Consider the following 20,162-nt stretch of genomic DNA (forward strand, 5'->3'; position numbering starts at 1 on the left):
CTAAAATTGCAATGAAATCTGCAAACATTGAACTCACAAATGACTTGGATGGTTTCCCATAAGCATCTTCAGTAAGACGCTTTATGTATGTCATGACAGAAAAGCCACATTCAACTGCATTAGGTTGTAGAGGGACCTGGAATTCCAAAAGAACCTACAAGTAAGGCAAAGAAACACGACTAGGAGGCTTTTTACTAGTCATACCCGAGGACACTCGCAATGATCCAATTCAACTCTAGGTGTAATCATGAACTCCTTCAAGGACAGAGCCGTGAAATTTGAAGCCATCAATTCCAATGCCCTGCAAAAAAACACACTTTAAAGACTATCATTCCATAAATACATAACTACCTGATGTTCTTTCCATACAAAATCAGGGATTATCGATACATGAAAGGTAAATATTCTTTCGAGTCACCTGATGTCAAGGAATTAAAGTACATGAGTCCATGGTTCTCCCAAGGAAGCTTTGTTATCTTCTTGATTGTGTTATTGTACAATACAAAAAGACATCAATGATCCCTACGGATGTATAAACAATGTATGGAGACCAAATGTAAAAATATGTCCAGACAATTGGTAGTGAACTCTATCGCGATAGAGTTGTATACTATGATTTGTGCTGATTTGTTGAACCAGTGACCATGTAGACATTGTTAGTAGGCTCTTAGTAATACATACATCAAGTTTAAGCCAGTTTGAACATGTACTTCCTGAGTTAGATCATTTTCAGTCTAGACTTAGTTCGAGAGGCAACTTTCTTAGATTATGACCACCATTAGCCTTTTTGGCCACACCATATGTTCCTTCTTGCTCATGGATTCAGTCAAGGTGGTTGGTTTCCCATTTGGTAGTCCCTCCATCAACTTTGACCATTTGTAGCATTTTTTTTCCTAAAAGTTTTGTTTCTCGTCCTGAAGTGTTAGTTCACCAAAGTTAGCATCCACATATGTTTGTATCACTGTTAGAATACTCCCTGTCAAATTTCCTGTCATTTGGTCACTTGGTTAGCTTGGGAGAGCTCCATGATGCTTTATGTGGTTTCTATCCGAATTGAGCTTTAGACTCACTTTTGGGAAACCATTTGCAATGATATTTTATAAGTGTATTCCCTATGCTATGGGTCACCTGCTGTTAACTTTTGGTCCAGTTCCGACCACTTTGGCATATGTGCTCTTTTGCTGGCCCTGGAAAATTAGGGTTTTTTGGGATGTGTGTCGATGCTCTTTGAGGTCATAGAAAGGGTCCTTAGGGTCTTGATAAGATGCTCTAGTTTTGTAGCTTTTGGATTACCCTATCTAAGCCATTGGTTGGGTCTGCACTTGTGCTGTGCACATGTTGTGTGGGCTGTGGCAACTTTCTCGGGGGTTAGGGACAACTAGATTTAAGGTCAATGAACTCACCTCTCATCCTGTCTGATGTCTGATGTCTCCTGTCAAGCATACAGGATGCTGGAAAGAGCGCTCTACTCTGGAATCTCTCTCTCTCTCTCTCTCTCTCTCTCTCTCTCTCTCTCTCTCTCTCTCTCTCTAGCTGCAACTAGGGAAATGAGAGGATTCTAGAGGTCCTTGACTATATGTTCTAGGGGCCTCGACATGGAATTCTATCATGTTTTACTAGCGGCCATTACTTTTTGTGTGGTGTGGTTTAGACTCGCTAATTTCCTGATTTGGACCACGTTCCATCACTTTGGCGTTTCCACCATTTTGGCAGTCAGTTTTGATGTAGGCTATTATGTTAAATGGTGTTGTATAAAGGGTGGTCTTATAGGCAACTCTATATGCCCATAACACTAAATTTAGCATTTGATCCCAATCAATTCTAGATTCACTAACCAGTTTTGTCAATACCGTGCACAAGGTTTTGTTTGTAGCCTCGGCTTGTCCATTTGCTTGTGGATGATAGGGAGCCGATTTTCTATAGATTACCATGAATTAATTCAATAAATGTTCAATGACCTCATTGAGAAAATATGTCCCTCTATCACTCACAATTTCAATGGGCAAACCAAACCTCACAAAAAAAAATTCATATAAAAATTGTGCCGTGGTTCTCACATCATCCTTTACTGTGGCTTTAGCCTCTACCCATTTAGTGAGATGATCCGTGGTTACTATGATATGTTGGGCATGTGAGCAATAGGCTGGTGGAGTGATAGGACCAACAAAATCTATCCCCCATTTAGTGAATGCTCTTGCTCCCATCATAGGCCTTAATGGCATCTCATCCTTTTTCATTGGCACTTTTGTGTGTTGGCACTCGTCACATCTTTTAACATCCTCATTTTCATCTTGTATTAAGGTGGGCCACCATATCCCAATGGTCAACACAAGATTTACCGTTCTGTCAGCCAAGAAATGACCGATAGGCCTCCATGTGCTTGTTCCAATAAAGGTATATACTCATTTTCATGAGAACATAACCTCAATTGTTGGTTTGGCCCTCGTCTATACAACTCTTCATTGATCAAACTATAATTTTTGGCCTCTACTTCCAATGATTTCCTACGTGTTTTTGACCAATCTCCTGGAAGTTCTCTTTTTGTCAAAAATTGTACAATAGCGTGGCTCCAATTTGGCGGTGTCATGACTTGATATAATGTGACGTGATCCACTGGTGGCTTGGACGCACAAAAATCACATTCCTTGATGTAGTTGGCTACATCACCTGCCATTCCCGGCCAATGTACCCAAGTCTCTCGAGTGGTTCATGAGTTTTATGCGTTCCACAATGAAATCCTCCTAATTGTATATGAGTGTTCTCAAGATAAGAATCATGCTCCGTAGGGCTGATACAGAACCGAAGTATCCCATCTTGACCATGATGATACAAACTCCTCGCAATCATCTTATAATGTTGGGATTGTTGTATATCTTCAACCATGGTTTTAGTTTCAAAGTTAAATCCATATGTCAACAAGGGAATTATCTTTTCAGCCCACCTTGGTACCATTTCTATATTGAATAGATAGGCATCTAGAAGGTCATATCAACTCCCGTTGGCACTTTGCCATGAATCAATCTCAAAAGATGATCTTCTCTTTGATGTGTAGTACCCTTTTTCACCACTACCGTAAAGTCAAACTCTAGTAATACAATGAACCATCTTACAATACATCCTGTATTACAAGGTTTATTCACCAAATAAAGCAATGCCTGATGATCCACAAAAAATGTGAATTTATTGGCAACCATATAGTGGCAAAACTTATTTATCGCATAAATCATTCCTAGCCCTTCTCTCTTGGTGGTTGTGTAATTCTTTTTCGCACTGTTAAGCTGTCTATTGGCATAGATAGTAGGATAATCCGTATTACCTTCACCAGGTTGAGCCAATATACATCCAATAGCAAAAGCTGATGCATCAACATGCACATGAATTTTTTTTTACCAATCTGGTGCTTTTAATATAGGAGGTGAAATTAAAGCTTCCTTTACTTGTTGAATGATTCTTCGCACTCATCCGTCCAAATGAAGATCGTGATTAGGCTATACAACGGTTTTGCAATTATGGCATACATGTAAATAAATCTACGATAGTAACCACACTGTCCCATAAAAGATTGAACCTCTCTCACCATAAGTGGACTTGGTAGTTCAACAACTACCTTGATCTTATCCTCATTTGTGGATATTCCATTCGCAGACACAATGTGACCTAGGATCTTACCTTGTTTAACCATGAAAACACATTTTTCAATATAGAGCATTCTTTTGGGAGTCTCATCAAGAGGCCTCCTAAGCTCTCTCTCCTCTTAGAGAGGAAGAGAAATCCCATAAGCATGAAGTTGTTGGGTAAGTTTGGCTTGCAAAGCAGGGTTGCCCATAGCTTGATGCAACCTAGTAACAAGATAATTAACAAACATGGGGGCATCATCATTAGCACATTCATGTGAAAAGTCAAAGTTATCAATGTTCATTCTACTCTCTTGATTATTGTCATCCATGCTAATTAAACTTATATATAGACTACTTTGTGCCCAGGTACCCTCAAAAATCTTAATATCTACTCTTATTTACCTTTGAAAATAAGTTCTCAAGCAGCCACACCTGTGGTTTTGACATTGTTGATTTCAAAGACTAGTGGAGAGGGTCTAATGTTGCTCAGTTGATTATGGTTCTTGTTGAGCTTGCTTGTAGCTCAATAATGGCTAAGCCAAAGGCAAGCCCCAAGAGGCTCCATTATTAAGGCTATAGTTCCCAATGGTGTACCTCAAACTAAGTCCTTCTCAACCAAGATAACAGATCCTTGTCCCACTTACCCATTGCAATGAACAGGCCCAACCTTTCATGGAAAACTTAAGAACCTGTAACATTTAGTGCACTAGTAACTTGTGTGTAGCTGAAATTGATAACATAGTGAGCATTTCATTAAGAACAAGTTCCTAATGATCATAAAGGAAGTACTTAATTTGAGAAAGAAACATATTAATTACACCTAGCTAATTTGGCATTGACAATACTTGAAAAGAGAGAGAAATAGAACAATTGAAAACAGTGGAGGACCGGATTTACATGGAGCCGGTCCCCCCTCCATAAGGCTTTGTATTATAGCTTCTCCCATCAAAGAAGACTTTTGTACAATACAATTCTTGTGTTCTTTGACATAACTCAATGGTGCAATGAAGATGGAAGCTTCATGCACCAAATTATACTTGAAAAACACACCTAGTGTCCCTAGCCTTAGTCCCAAGACCTCATACACCTTCAAAATTTATGAGAGATAGCAAGGAATGAGGATAGATTGAGAGGAAGAAGATGTACCTTACAAGAAAGAAGTATTCTCATCACATAGTCACTCTAATAGAATATCTTAGCTTAGTAATTAGCATGGTAGAGGAGATGAGCATGGCATTGAAGCTTGGCTCTTGGTTGGATTTTCATTCCATAGCCAAGAGTTGTTGGTGTAGGCCTCAACTTCCCAATGCTTGGAGAGAAGGAGATGGAGTTCTTCTTGCACACATGAGTTTTGTGTGTGTGTGTGTGTGTGTAGCAATGTGTTAGACTAAAATGCAGCCCCCTCTCTCTTCTTGGTCAACCCCTCTTGCTAATTGCTCATGCTGGCCTCCCATTCACTCTTGTAAATCTTAGCCAATCACAAATTAAAAGGATAATTGATAGCCTTGTGACATGTGTCCCCTTTCCCCTTTTGTGAGAGCTTTAGTTAATTCTATTAAACTCTCATTGGACCTCTTGGTCTTCTGGCTAATAGGAATCAAGAAATCCATTGGGCTGCTGGATGCTCATTGGACCCCTTGGTAGACTGTCCAATAGTCTTCTAGGGAGCTAAATTTATGCTGGTTCTTTTATCAAGGATTTTTAAATTGATTAGAGTAATTTTACTCTAGCCTAATGCTCATTGGTCCACCTCTATGGCCATCCATAGGATCTGAGGGGAAATTGGGGGCAACTGGCCTAGGCGTTTTTCATGTGTCCATTCTTCCCTTTGGGGAGAGCTTGGGAGTGTATGTGTGTTTTTGTCTCTCATCCCCTACTATTAGGGCTCGCCCCCTCCTTCCGAGTCCTACCAAACCCCGAGCGAAAACGTTCGAGCAAACCAAAAACCGAGCAAAATGATAGTGATGATCCTCTTATAGTGCTACTCGATTACCTCCACCTTGGTAAGCAGGAAGTAGCATAAACCATTGGCTAGTGTTCAAAAAAATTAGGGTTGTAGCCGGCTAAAAATTGTGACTTTGTTGAATCTGTAACAAACATTGTTTACATAAGGAACACTTTAGAAACTGTGACTTTGCCGAATTTGTGACAAATGTTGTTTACATAAGATACACTTCAAAATTTTGCATATAACTGTTGGCAGTTCCTAAATTGCTACTCATTAGATGAAATTGCTAGATCTAGGACTCCATGTCGGTGTTGATTGCTAGAGTGAGAGAAACAAAAAGGGAAAATTAACGAAGGACTTAGAAGAAAAAGAAGAGAATTTTTAGCGTAGTGGGAAATGTGTGCGTGCGTGTGCGTGCGTGTGTGTGTGTGTGTGTGTGTGTGTGGGTGTGTGTGTGTGTGTGTGTGTGTGTGTGTGTGTGTGTGTGTGAGAGAGAGAGAGAGAGAGAGAGAGAGAGAGGAAGGGAGTGTCAAAATGCGATGGCAAGAGGAGAGGTTTTCTTATAGAATAAGGGTCCTTGTTGTTGGGAAGCTCATTAATTATTAACAACATAAGAGGAAATATGGGAGTGAAATCAATGGCATACTCATTCGTAGTACTGTTGGACCCATTTTGAGGGTTTTCTCTTTATACTCTCAACCCCTGTTGTCCTCAAGATTTTTCCCCTCGACTATTAGAGAGAGAGAGGAATTCCAACCTGACAAGCTTGCCATCGACAAGGACTAATATTTTACAACATAATGTCTATTTCTTTTTGTTATGCTCTCTCTCCCTCCCTCCCCCTCTCCCTGTCTCTCTAGCAGGGCACATGGAGTGCGCTGCTAGAGAGAGAAAAGAGTGAGATTATAGCAAAAATGATGTGCTTGCCATCGAGTAGGCCAAATGTTTTACGATGTAACATCTATTTTTTTGTTATACTCTCTCTCTCTCTCTCTCTCTCTCTCTCTCTCTCTCTCTCTCTCTCTCTCCACAAAAAACAACCTTTATTGTATTTTTAAAGGACAAAAATTGAAAAGTCTCGGCTACTTTGGAGGGTCACCTAACCTTGCACCAGAAAAACATTCCAACGCATATGGCTCAAAGTTTATACTCCCTTTATTTATCTTTATCTACCCTTTTCTACTAGGCTAAAGCTGGAGGATTTTAATGGTAAAAACCCTAAAATTTTCACTGAAAACCGAGAGATTTCCAATGCTCTTCTTTTTCACATCGATTGTTAGAAAACTCTTTCGTGAACACTGCTCTCTCTCTCTCTCTCTCTCTCTCTCTCTCTCTCTCTCTCACACACACACACACACACACACACACACACACATTCTCTCATCAATAGATAGATCACTAAGGTCTCTTGGGATAGTTTCCTATGACATTAAACAATCTTCTTCTCTCGTTTCGCGATATTGAAGTATCTCAATTCGTACACATTTCTGTCCTTCTTAGAAGCGATAACTCCGAGCCAATCCTTCACATTGTGTCTTTTCAGCTTGTTAGATATTTAAAGGGGAAATTACCAAAATATCCCTCAAATTTCAAAAACTCCCAAAAAATACCCCTATTATTTTGTCATAAATTTCCAAAATTCCCTTCAAATTTTCCAAAATTCTCAAAATACCCCTGGTTGTGAAATTAAATTTCTCCAAAGATTGAAAAGATGCTAGATTGAGAATATGGGTTGATTATGTAGGCTTTGGAGATAAATTGTTTCATATCTCTAGACATAATTGCCTTTTTTCGCAAGGTAATTTGTGACAAATTACCTGCTGAGCATGCAAAAACGGATCTCAATTGTCAAAAAGGAATAAAGATTAAAAAAATCTGGAACAATCCCACCAAAAATAGATACAAGGGTATTTTGGGAATGTTTTTCCCCTACAGCTCCTGTGGGCACGTCTCTCTCTCTCTCTCTCTCTCTCTCTCTCTCTCTCTCTCTCTCTCTCTCTCTCTCTCTCTCTCTCTCTCTCTCTCTCTCTCTCTCTCTCTCTCTCTCTCTCTCTGTGAGCACATGCACCCAAAATCATGTGCTCGTCGGTGAAGATTTCAGGCTACCCCACCACCGAATTGGACCTTAGCGTATCGCAGCAAGAACGTGGTTCTACCGTAGGTATCGGAAAGCAATGCCTCTCCCCTATCCGTTTGCAACGGTGTTCAAGCGGTGCCTTTCTATTTTTAGTGCTACTTGCATGTGCAAGCTACGGGCCTTTTATGTAACCTGTCTCACCATAGTGCTTGTGCATAAATGACATCCTCGCCTAGCTGCAATGCATTGCAACATGACATGGGCAGGTTTATCTTGACTGCAATGGAGACCTACTACGCCAAAGGTTGTGCCTCTCCACTCCCTTGCTCGGCACCACGCATCTGAAGACTGAAGTAGGAGAGCTCAACGGTGCTGCATCTTGTCCTTCACTAGCTGAAACTCGTTTTGATACAGAAGGCTTCTGTTGTTGTTCTCAAATTGTTAACGTACACAAATAACGTCAGTCAATTCCTCTCTTCTGTAACATATATACACTGCAGAGTTGTGGTCTTAGGTTATTTTGTTTAATTACATCGATGCTCAGCAAAGTCCTACCTGGATCTATGTTCACCCATTAGATAGAATCTTATAAGATTCCCTTGCACTTTACCTTTCTTTTCTCACAACAACGACTGGTAAAAACCCCACAACCCAGGTAGAGCTCACGACATCAACTAAATGCGCTCTATTCTGCTCGGCTAACCAACTCAACCAAGAGTCATCGCTGCATACATAGCCCAACGTGCATGTATTAAAAAATAAAAAAAACAGTTTACAAGTGAGCAGCACGTTCTTCCCTTGTCCTATCCCGCCCCTCCTTGCTTGTCTTTCCACCTGCGCCTCACCACCCCTTGGTCGTCATTCTTGTGTTGCCAGCTGTCTCATCCTTGCGAAATCTGCGCACAGCACTTGTCGCTTGTCAATTCGCCTTTCACCAGCTCGCTCACCCTTTAGTTTCCCTTTTGATGATGAAGGCATCTCCCTGGATTCGCCTCAAAGAAACGCTTCCAAGATCGTAACTACATACTGGAATGCAGAAAAAATGCTACAAAAACCCCTAACAGCATGTTGATCGCAAGCGCACTTGACCTGAATAAACTTTTTACTGTGCGGTCCAATTTTACATTGTTTTAAGTCACTAGAATATGGTGCAACAGATTTAATTAATCCAGTGCCAAAATTGCCGCCGGAACTGGGCCGGTCGTGCTGCATGTGGGCAGGCTGACGGCCCGTGGTGTCTGGTGATGCTGCAGCAACCGGTGCACGTGCGCAAAGACTTCAGTACAGCCGGTGGGGATTCCGTCAAACTTTGAACAGTCGGCAACAGGAATATGCACAGTCTCTCTCTCTCTCCCTCAAGGAGCATGTGCCGACGCGTGCTCTTTGAGAGAGAGAGAGAGAGAGAGAGAGAGAGAGAGAGAGAGAGAGAGAGAGAGAGAGAGAGAGACCGAGACAAGCTGGCCAAGAAAACCATTCAAACCATGAGCACCGAAAAGCTCCCCTAGCTTCGTCTTCCCCGCCGTCTTCCCCATCGGCCCCAAAGCCACCCTCATCAAATACTCCCGCCTCATCGCCCCCCATGAACAAAACTAAAACCATGTCAATGACCTTGTCAAGGGCATCATCGAAGGCAAAACCCACTGACGGGAGCAAAGCGAACCCCGAACCCCGACGGCCTCTAAAACACCAGGGACCGAATGGCGCGCCTCGAGCCTGTCATGGTAAAGCAAACAGGGGGCACCACCTAGCTTCAGCGGCTAGGACGCAAACAACACACCACCATAACAAAGTTTTCATCCAAGAGAGATGGATGCTTGGGAGTAATGATGAAAAGGAAAGGGAATGAGATCAAGTGAGAGAGAGAGAGTGAGGGAGGGGGTATAGCGGCTTAGTACTTAGGCATCACAAAAGGATGGCGAATCCACACACCCTTCACACATACACAAGCTCACTCCAAAACACAAGACTAGGTGGCGATTCCGCACACCTCACATGGGCAAAACATTGCAAGAAAACATACTCACAAAACCTCAAGCTTTATTTAGAGAATTAGGCGATGAAATGGGGAGCATAGGTTAGGGGAATGAGAAGGGAGAGAGTGGTAGAGCACATGGAGGATAGGTGGGAGTTGATGGCGAAGACTCGCGGGAGGATTATGGCCATCATCCTTCATTTAGTTGCCCTTCATCTTCCATAGCCAAGTGTGTAGAGGTCATGCTCAAGACAAGCATGGTGATTGCGGTGATGGTGATGGTGTGGGTGTGTGTGTGTGCACTAGGCACACACAGTGCATAGTGTGTTCTTTGGTGATGTTGTGTGTTTTTGTGTGATGGTGACCCCTCTTTATATAGGGGAGGAGGGGGGGGAGAAATTCTAGAATTTAGAAATGAAGAAATCATTATCTACATAGGCCATGTGACTGTGGGCCCCACTTGTCTGGCTGTGTGTATATGTGCCAGAACAACAGTCTCATGAGAGAGAGACTAAGAGAGAGAGATGGGTTGATGAAAAAAAGTGAGAGGTGACATGGAGAATAAAGTAATTACAAGAGGGGAGAGAGAGGAGTGTGTTCAGAGGTGAATCTGTGTGCAGATGTGTGTGAACATGAGAAAAATCAGGTAACCACCGAGTGGGGATGGGTCTGTGGGCACCTTTTTTAGTGAAACTGAGTGTGTGTGAGTGTGGGGGAGGTTATTTAGCTACAAGACAAGAGACATGGCGCCCTTTAGAGAGAGGGGGGGGGTATTTGGGTCATGGGATATGATAGGAGAGAGAAAGGGGGGGTGGGGTATACTATTTTGGAAGATAGGGTAAGTTGCATGTGAGTTAGGGTGCATTATTGGTGAGTTAGAATGCATTATTGGTGAGAGGTGGGGTAGCTTGAGGGGAGATAGAAAGGAGAAAGGACAAGGGGAAGAGAGAGGGGGTTGACCTTTTGAGTGGAGGAGAGGAAAAGGGACACACGGCGGGGCAATAGTGAAGAAAAAGGAGGCAAGGTGGGGATGGGATGCCCCGCAGGCATGAGGTGGCCTATTTTACTTTTCTCATATATTTACATAATCATACTTTATTTTTTTCTTACTTTTTCCAATGTCTTTTATCACTCCCTCCCTAAGAGGGGTTTTCATGGGGTGGGGACGAGAGAAGAGGGGTATGGGAGCTTGGCTTGTGAAAAGCCCCCATCATTAGCCCTCCCCTTTTGGCTAGAGGCATTCATGTCTCTAGCTCATCTGTTTGATCATTATCATCGGAGGTGGTAACTGATGTTGTGTCCTCATCTGGAATGTCAATAGGTGGAGCCTCGTCAAATCGAAGAAAATAAGGTTTAAGTCGCCAACCATTTACCCTGGTTTTATGAAGTTTTCCATCAGCCTCCATAAGCTGGTAGCTTCCATTGGCATACTTTTTCCTGACGATGAAAGGACCTTCCCATCGGAGTAGGAGTTTCTTATCCTTGCGCGTGTCGAAGCGATTGTCGTAGTGGAGCACCAACATTCCTTTCTTCAATTCTTTTTTCCGGAGATGCTCGTTAAAGCTAAGCCGTCTATGCTTTGCTTGTGCTGCATAATAATTTATTGCTTCTTCTCTGTCCAGCTGGAGTCTTTCCAAGTTGATGATGTGATCTCTCAAATGCATGTTGGGCTGTTGAAGCTGGCTTGCCATTACTCTGAGACTTTGTAGTTGCACTTCAATGGGCAAGATTGCTTCCTTACCAAATACTAGATGATACGGTGTGAATCCCAAGGATGTACAAAATGAAGTTCTGTAGGCCCATAAAGCTGGTAGTAGATACTTATCCCAGTCTCCAGGATGATTGTTTACCTACTTGGTAATAATTTTAGAAACCATTCCATTTACCTTTTCAACTAGGCCATTACATTGAGGGTAATATGGTGAAGAGTGCCTCCTTGTAATGCCAAGTTTTTGCATTAATTCTCCTACCAAGTCTACTCTGAAACCTGGCCCTCTATCAGAGATGATCTCTAAAGGTGTGCCAAACCTACATCATATGTGCTCGTAGATAAATTTAGCTACCTCTACCGTTGTGATTCTAGTGGTGGCTGTAGCCTCTGCCCATCTAGTCATGTAGTCGACCCCCATGATAATGTAGAATTTTCCTGAGTTGGCCCTAGGTAATGGCCCAATGGCATCGATACCCCATTTTTCAAATGGGCCATATGAGAGAATAGGTGTCTGTGGTTCAGGCATAAGTGACCTAGTGCCGGCCTTTTGACACAACTTACATATTTTGCACTAGTGGTGTACATCATGGTTGAGGCTAGGCCATATGAAGCCTGCCTGCAAGATTTTCCTACTTGTTATGTCTAGGGCAAAGTGACCTTCACAAACCCCGTCGTGATAGCTAGCAATTACTCCCGTGATTTCCTGAGAGAGAGGGAGCTTCCTGAGTATTTGGTCCTTACCCTTACAGTACAAACCGTCATTGATGAGTCGATACCTTGTGGCCTTCCGCGTCAGCCATCGCTTCTGTCCCTTTGTTAAATTTGATGGGCATTCCCCTGTTTCCAAAAAATGCATGATGTCAGGCAAGGCATCACTTCCTTGAAATAGAGGGAGCTTTAGTTTTATTGCTCCAACCACCACTTCTTGTAGTCTTTCACTTGCTAGGGCATCTGCTTCTTGGTTTTGAGTCCTTGGGATATGGTGTATTTGAACTTCTTCAAACTTACCCAAAAAGGTTTTTACACCACTTAAGTGAGTCCTTAAACTAGGATTCTTGCATGTCCATGCTCCATTTACTTGCCTTACCAGAAGTAGAGCATCCCCAAATACATTAAGGCGTTGTACACCTTGCGAGACGCACCATTGTAGACCCTTGGTTAGTGCTGCATACTCAGCTTCATTGTTAGAATGTGAATCTAACAATTGGCCCAACGAAAATACCCTTGTCCCTTTGTCATCAAAGACCACTATGCCTCCAGCTGCTTTGTCGGACGCTCGCTTGTAGGCTCCATCGAAGTAGAGAGAGTATGCTCCTTCTACCATCGGTGGTACTGGAGGTAATCGGACTTCTCCTTCCTTAGATTGCTTCTCCTTCCTTTCAAATACTTGGTAGGTCATGAGTGCCCCCAAACTTGCCCTTGTCGTTCTTTCTACCTGTACCTTGTAGTCAAACTCTTGCAGACGAACTAGCCATTTAGTAATTCTAGCAGACACATCCATGTGTTGTACAACATAGGGAAATATTTCATCCGTGGTTAGAATCACAAATTGCTTAGGCAGAAAATATGACCTAAACTTTGTAGTTGCAAATATAAGAGCTAGGACGAAGTGTTCCACATGGGTGAAACCTTTCTCTCCTGCTGTCATCATTCGACTAGAGAAGTAGATTGGCCTCATGAAAGATGTTGTCGTATCCTTTTGGAGTAGCACAGCCCCCAATGAGTCATCACCAACACTTGAGGTGACATAGAATTTTTCATCCCACTTAGGTGGTGAGATAGTTGGCAGAGTGGCTAAGACCTCCTTTACCTTGTTGTAGTGATGTTCGCTTTCCTCGTCCCAAGTGAAAGTTGATCTTTGAGTGAGTTGTTGCAGTGGTAGAACAAGTTGTGATAGTAGATGTATGAATCTACTTAAGTACCTCACCTTCTGTAGAAAAGAGACCAGTTGACATGCGGTCGTTGGTGAAGGTAGGGCTATGAGTGCGGACACCTTACTTGGGTCAGCGTTGATACCTTTTGCTGAAATTTCATGGCCTAGTAGAATGACTTTACTCTCCCCAATGTGGCATTTATCCACATTTAATTGCCCACCTAGGCTCTGCAGCCTGGCCAAACCTTCAGTTACCTTTTCTAAATGTGAAATACGGGAGCTATATATACAAAAATCATCAATGAACAATCTTATGGATGTTCCAAAGAACGGTTGAAAAACATATGTGACATATCTTTGGAATGTGGCAGGTGCATTTGTGAGACCAAATGGCATAACCCTGTATGCAAAACAACCCCATGGCATGATAAAAGTGGTTTTTAGCTGATCTTCCAAGGCTATGCGTATTTGAAAGTATCCAGAATAACCATCACAGACGGTATAGCATTCAAAACCCGCTACTTCATTCAGAATTTCATCCAAGAAAGGGAGAGGAAAGTGGTCTCTCTTTGTAGCTGCATTTAGTGGTTTGTAGTCAACACAAACCCTCCACTTACCATTCTTTTTAGGCGTCACCACTACGGGTGACACCCATTCTGAGTTTTCTACAGGATAGATGAATCCCGCCTCCAGCAGTTTCCTTACCTCGGCCAAGAGTGCCTTTTCTTGTATGACCCCCAATCGTCGTAGCTTTTTCATAACTGGTTTTACCCCTTCCTTCAGCTTAATATGATGTTCCACCACTGTAATTCCTGTGATTCTTTCATAGTTGTCAATGAACAGGTTAGGAAATCCCATCAACATTTGCAAAAAAACTATCTTTCTCCTCAAGTGTTAATTCCGTAGACAACATACCCTTCAACCTACTTCCTCCTAGGCCAGGTGATTTTCTCTCCTCTTCATTGGGTTTCCCTTTTGGTGATGGATCACCAATTGTGCTTACCCTTTGTGGATCCTTCATAATGATACCCATCACATCAATGGAACTGTCACTTTCGTCGGTGGATGTGGTCTCCTCCTCAGAACTGGAAGATTCACTAGTGGTTTCATCTACCGATGTTTCCAGATTCATTTGCTTCTGCTTGCCAATCCTCATGTCGTAGTAGATTGTCTCCCCTTTCTTACCGGTCATGCGTAGAAGGCCAGTACCCCAGTCCTGTTTTGCCTTCATGGCCATCAACCATGGCCTTCCCAAAATTAGTGGATAGCCCTCCCCCTCAGTAGGCATTACAAAAACATCTACCTCTACCTCAGTGTTGAAAGCTTTGATTTTCACGGCACTTACCACACCCACACACTTTACTTTTGCGTTGTTTGCCATCTTTGCCTTGCATGGAGAAGGCCTGTCAACCTCGAGCCCTAATCGAAGCATCATAGCTTTGCTCATTACACAGATTTGTGCACCTCCATCAATGTAGGTGTTTCCAACCCTCTTTCCTTTTATGTTTACGTCGACAATTGGAAGGATGTCATCCATGTTGCATCCCGAAATTGCTCCGGCTACCTTTGTTTTGGAGCGTCTTGTACTTACCATTTTAGACCATTGTCGCCTTACTTTTGGTGCAAGATGTAGCAGCTGTGGCCATGTAATCTTCGGTCCTTGCTCTGCCACATCCAATGTTAGATCATAGGGCTTAGAACTTTCCCCTAGCTGGAAGTCGGTGATGCCCAATTTCCGTCGTGGCCTGGATGGCCTCTTGCTAGTTTCTCCTCTCATGCTTCTCTCATCATTTGATTGTGTAGCTTTCTCTCTCCTAGCTCTTTTCACAGTCATGGCTTCAAGTGGTTCTAAAAAGGTTACCTTCTCCTTACCCTTGTCCCTCTCCTTTGCTCTGGGTGGATCCACTACTATGCCTTTTCCTTTCTCTTCTAGCCTTATGATGTTTACAGGGCGATCAGGTGGTGGGGCTGGTGGAAGAGGTGGGATGGATGCTTGTAGTGGTGTCTGGGGTGGACGTAGAATTTGTGTTGGTGGGGGTGGTGCTCGGGGTGGGGGTGTTCTTTCTCTAGGGAGTGACAATTGGTTCCTCCTACCTCCTCTATTATAGTTTTGTCGTGGTTTGGGACAGTAGTACATACCGTGACCGTCTTCTCCGCAGTTGTAGCAATGATACTCCCTGTTTTGTCATCGTGCTCTTCCAGGGTCTTGATCTCTTTCTTGACTCCTCCCTTGTTGTATTAAGTGGACAGACAAATTCTGCAGTTGGTCAGTAATATGGGCCAACATATCTTGTTGGTCATCTCTTACCCCAAGAGCCGGTGGTGGTGGTGGAATGGTGGTTGTCGTAGTTGCTGGTCAACGCGATGTTCCTGATTCTGTTGACTCGGTTTCTTTGGCTTTCATTCACAGCTTCTTGTCTTTAAGGCGAGCAATCTCAACGGCTAACTCGTACGTAGCAGGGAATCTACCTTTCACCTTCCCTTGAGAAGCGGCCATAAGCCATGCGTGAACCAATCATTTTTTAGGAAATTGGGTGCAGCTTCCCCCCTAGCCAGTGACTCAACCCACCGTTCCCACAAATCCACAAATTTGGACTCATAGGTGGCATATTCTAAAAGACCCTCCTGCTTCAAGTCTCTCAACTTGTCCCACAACTTTTCTGAAGTGGTACCTCCCCCAAAGCGCCTCTTAAAAGCGGTTTTTAAGGGTTCCCAGTTATCCTTGGTTGCTTGTGGAATGGAATGTACCATGATCTAGCTTCTAGCTTCATGAGATGCTTAAAGATTCTAACCCGGGATTCATCCGTATCTTTGTTGCTCACTACACATGCTACTTCAAAGTCATCTAGGAAGTCTGTTACCAAATCCTCCCCCTTCTTTCCTTTAAATGTTGGAAATGCTACACTTGCCATGATTACGGAGAGAGAGCTAGAAAGACACACTGCTTAACTTGCAAAAGTTTTTTTCTTCTTTACAAGGAGGCGTGTATACCCTCTTATACTAGGACATAGATTAAAACTTCAAACGGTACATTGCCTTGTACCAAAGGTAAGACAAATGGTTGATCTGATGCCAGAACCTCCAAAAACCGCTCCCCACCCGGCATGGTGTCAATGACGTGCTGGTAGTGAGCCTTCAAATCCAGTATTACCTTGATTGAGCGTACACGTGTTGGTATGTGTGATCTGTCTTGAGGTAGGTTATACTGATTCATGTGAAGCTTAGAGGTGCTTAGTCACTGTCCAAGCTTGTGGGAGAGGGTGGTGTTCTTTCCTGAAACAAACTCAGTAGATCCCTAGTTTCTCTAGTGAGAGTGTGAGCCAATGCTTCCGTTATCTGTGCTGCAGCATCAGGTGCGACTTGAAAACTGACTGTGATAATTACCTCGGTGACTTGAGTTACCCGATTCTCAAAGTAGAATAGTGTTGATTCTCTATTGTGTAGAGCTCCTTCCATTTTGTTGTTGTGGGTTGGTTGTAGGTTGCGGACATGGTTTCGACCTTCTCCTTCTTCTTCTTGGCACTTGGCCTATGTATATCCACTGGGTTTGGCGTGTTGGTTGACTCTCCCACTGCAAATCGATTACCGTTATGCTTGGCACTCGAGCTTCGATGGAGATGCGGAGTTCGTCTAGTTGTGCTTGGAGCTCTTCTTCTTCTGTCGTCCAATTAGCAAATCCTGCTAGCCATTCATCCATTCACAATAGTTTAAGGGTTTAAGTCTTGTAAACTGAAGGGTTTCATGAAAAGATCCTCCGTGGGGGCACCAAATGACGGGAGCAAAGCGAACCCCGAACCCCAACGGCCTCTAAAACACCGGGGACCGAATGGCGCGCCTCGAGCCTGTCATGGTAAAGCAAACAAGGGGCACCACCTAGCTTCAGCGGCTAGGACGCAAACAACACACCACCATAACAAAGTTTTCATCCAAGAGAGATGGATGCTTGGGAGTAATGATGAAAAGGAAAGGGAATGAGATCAAGTGAGAGAGAGAGAGAGTGAGGGAGGGGGTATAGCGGCTTAGTACTTCGGCATCACAAAAGGATGGCGAATCCACACACCCTTCACACATACACAAGCTCACTCCAAAACACAAGACTAGGTGGCGATTCCGCACACCTCACATGGGCAAAACATTGCAAGAAAACATACTCACAAAACCTCAAGCCTTATTTAGAGAATTAGGCGATGAAATGGGGAGCATAGGGTAGGGGAATAAGAAGGGAGAGAGTGGTAGAGCACATGGCGGATAGGTGGGAGTTGATGGCGAAGACTCGCAGGAGGATTATGGCCATCATCCTTCATTTAGTTGCCCTTCATCTTCCATAGCCAAGGGTGTAGAGGTCATGCTCAAGACAAGCATGGTGATTGCGGTGATGGTGATGGTGTGTGTGTGTGTGTGTGTGCACTAGGCACACACAGTGCATAGTGTGTTCTTTGGTGATGTTGTGTGTTTTTGTGTGATGGTGACCCCTCTTTATATAGGGGAGGAGGGGGGGGAGAAATTCTAGAATTTAGAAATGAAGAAATCATTATCTACATAGGCCATGTGACTGTGGGCCCCACTTGTCTGGCTGTGTGTATATGTGCCAGAACAGCAGTCTCATGAGAGAGAGACTAAGAGAGAGAGATGGGTTGATGAAAAAAAGTGAGAGGTGACATGGAGAATAAAGTAATTACAAGAGAGGAGAGAGAGGAGTGTGTTCAGAGGTGAATCTGTGTGCAGATGTGTGTGAACACAAGAAAAATCAGGTAACCACCAGGTGGGGATGGGTCTGTGGGCACCTTTTTTAGTGAAACTGAGTGTGTGTGAGTGTGGGGGAGGTTATTTAGCTACAAGACAAGAGACATGGAGCCCTTTAGAGAGAGGGGGGGGTATTTGGGTCATGGGATATGATAGGAGAGAGAAAGGGGGGGTGGGGTATACTATTTTGGAAGATAGGGTAAGTTGCATGTGAGTTAGGGTGCATTATTGGTGAGTTAGAATGCATTATTGGTGAGAGGTGGGGTAGCTTGAGGGGAGAGAGAAAGGAGAAAGGACAAGGGGAAGAGAGAGGGGGTTGACCTTTTGAGTGGAGGAGAGGAAAAGGGACACACGACGGGGCAACAGTGAAGAAAAAGGAGGCAAGGTGGGGATGGGCTGCCCCGCAGGCATGAGGTGGCCTATTTTACTTTTCTCATATATTTACATAATCATACTTTATTTTTTTCTTACTTTTTCCAATGTCTTTTATCACTCCCTCCCTAAGAGGGGGTTTTCATGGGGTGGGGACGAGAGAAGAGGGGTATGGGAGCTTGGCTTGTGAAAAGCCCCCATCACCGCGTCCTCGCTGCCCGCCATGACCATGGAGGACATTTTCAAAGGCACCAAACAATTCAAGCTCGCCGTGTTCGAGAAAGCGCAGCTTGAGCTCATTGAATTTGGCCTCCTCATATACAATGCCAATGTCAAGCAGATCGTCGATGTCCCTGGCCATGAGTACTTGTCCTTCGTCGGCCAAAAGACGCGGCCACTAGCGCCAAGATCGCCATCGCTGATGCCAAGTATAAGGGTGATGTCGGCACCAAGGAGCGACAGGGTCTCACGCAACGTGAGAATGCTGTAAAAGCTAATACCGAGATCAAGGTATGTCGCTCCAGCAGGTCCAGATTGCAAAACAGAAGGATCTTCTTGCTCAAGCAAAGACCAAGATCTTTGAGAACACTAGGAAGGCTGAGATGACTCAAGCAGATGCAGAGCTAGCCAAGAAATATATGTTGTGGTCACAAGAAGCAGAGCTTTCCAAAATACAAAGCAAAAATGTGGTGGCCATACAAGAAGCCGAGCTGAATATACGGGCATCTGTGGTTGTGCTGACCACTTTGATTATTGTTGGTAATTAGGCTTGATTTTCCCATGTGTCTTGTTTGAGAGGAATATCAAAATACTGAAGTACCTGGGACAACACCCTGCACATGCCATGCCATATTTGTCGAGGGTGGATTGGCACTTGCCGCTACCACTTTAGCCTTTTGTGCAGTCAATCCTCATGCGGCCTTTTCTATTGTGGAAGGACAAGTCTTTACGTGGTGGATGTGTGGCATATACAGAGGACTGTTCCGGCAAGCCTTGCAAAAGAATGTTATCTGCAGAATTCTCCTTGTGATCTTTGCTTAGTCCACTATTATATGCATTATGCCAAGAGCATCGAGAGATGTAGGGCAAGCTTTCTGATGATATTGTTATGCCTATGACAATCATAAACCCACCTCCTTCGCAGGAAATGCATATTCCTGAAGGCCCAAAGACTCTTTCAGCTAATGGTAATGATGAGAGTGTAAGTGTTGTACAAGTACAAGCTCCATGTTCTATTCTTTGTCTTCACCAACTATTTTGTAAGAAAAGTTTTCAAGCACTAGTATTTGGAATTGCAAATGTTAAACCTCTATTGCCTTGGGAGGCTTGGCTATGTGGTTCCATTGTGTTCTTGAGAGGCTCCAAACACATGAACCTATACTAATGTGCAGAAGTGTTGGATTCTTGAGGGTAGAGAGAGAGAAAGAGAGAGAGAGAGAGAAGGCTCAAGCTATGGAGGCTTTACTCGCCTTGTGATGGTGGTGGTGGTGGTAATGTTGGCCACCTTTGTGTCTTGGACAGCGCTGGCTGTCGAGGCTGCTTGTCCGAGCACTCAGGCACTCTACAACCAATGTAGCAAGTACATGCTAGGCTACAGTCAATGTAGTGAGTATGTGCTAGGCTCCACCAACCCCCCATCCCTAGTGCTAACAATGGATGTTGCAACCTCCTCAAATCATCTAGCTCTTTGTGCCTTTGCAGTTCTATCCCTTATAGTTTCAAAAACGTCATCAACCAATAGGGTATTCCAACATCAAATCCGTCTACAAGATTTCAGGTTCCTTCTGCGTTCAAGTTAAGGTGTAATAATTATCAAGGCCCACATGTTCGCCCTTAATACCAATATGCC

General features: G+C 43.6%; 1 pseudogene; it reads left to right on the forward strand.

Moving 5' to 3' along the window:
- The first annotated feature begins 8,886 nt into the window (after positions 1-8,886).
- LOC147442504 (uncharacterized) overlaps positions 8,887-20,162 on the forward strand; it is a 64,161-nt pseudogene continuing 52,885 nt past the window's right edge.

This window comes from Adiantum capillus-veneris, chromosome 14 (genome assembly GCF_014529385.1).
Source record: "Adiantum capillus-veneris isolate H3 chromosome 14, ASM1452938v2, whole genome shotgun sequence".
Lineage (NCBI taxonomy): Eukaryota > Viridiplantae > Streptophyta > Polypodiopsida > Polypodiales > Pteridaceae > Adiantum > Adiantum capillus-veneris.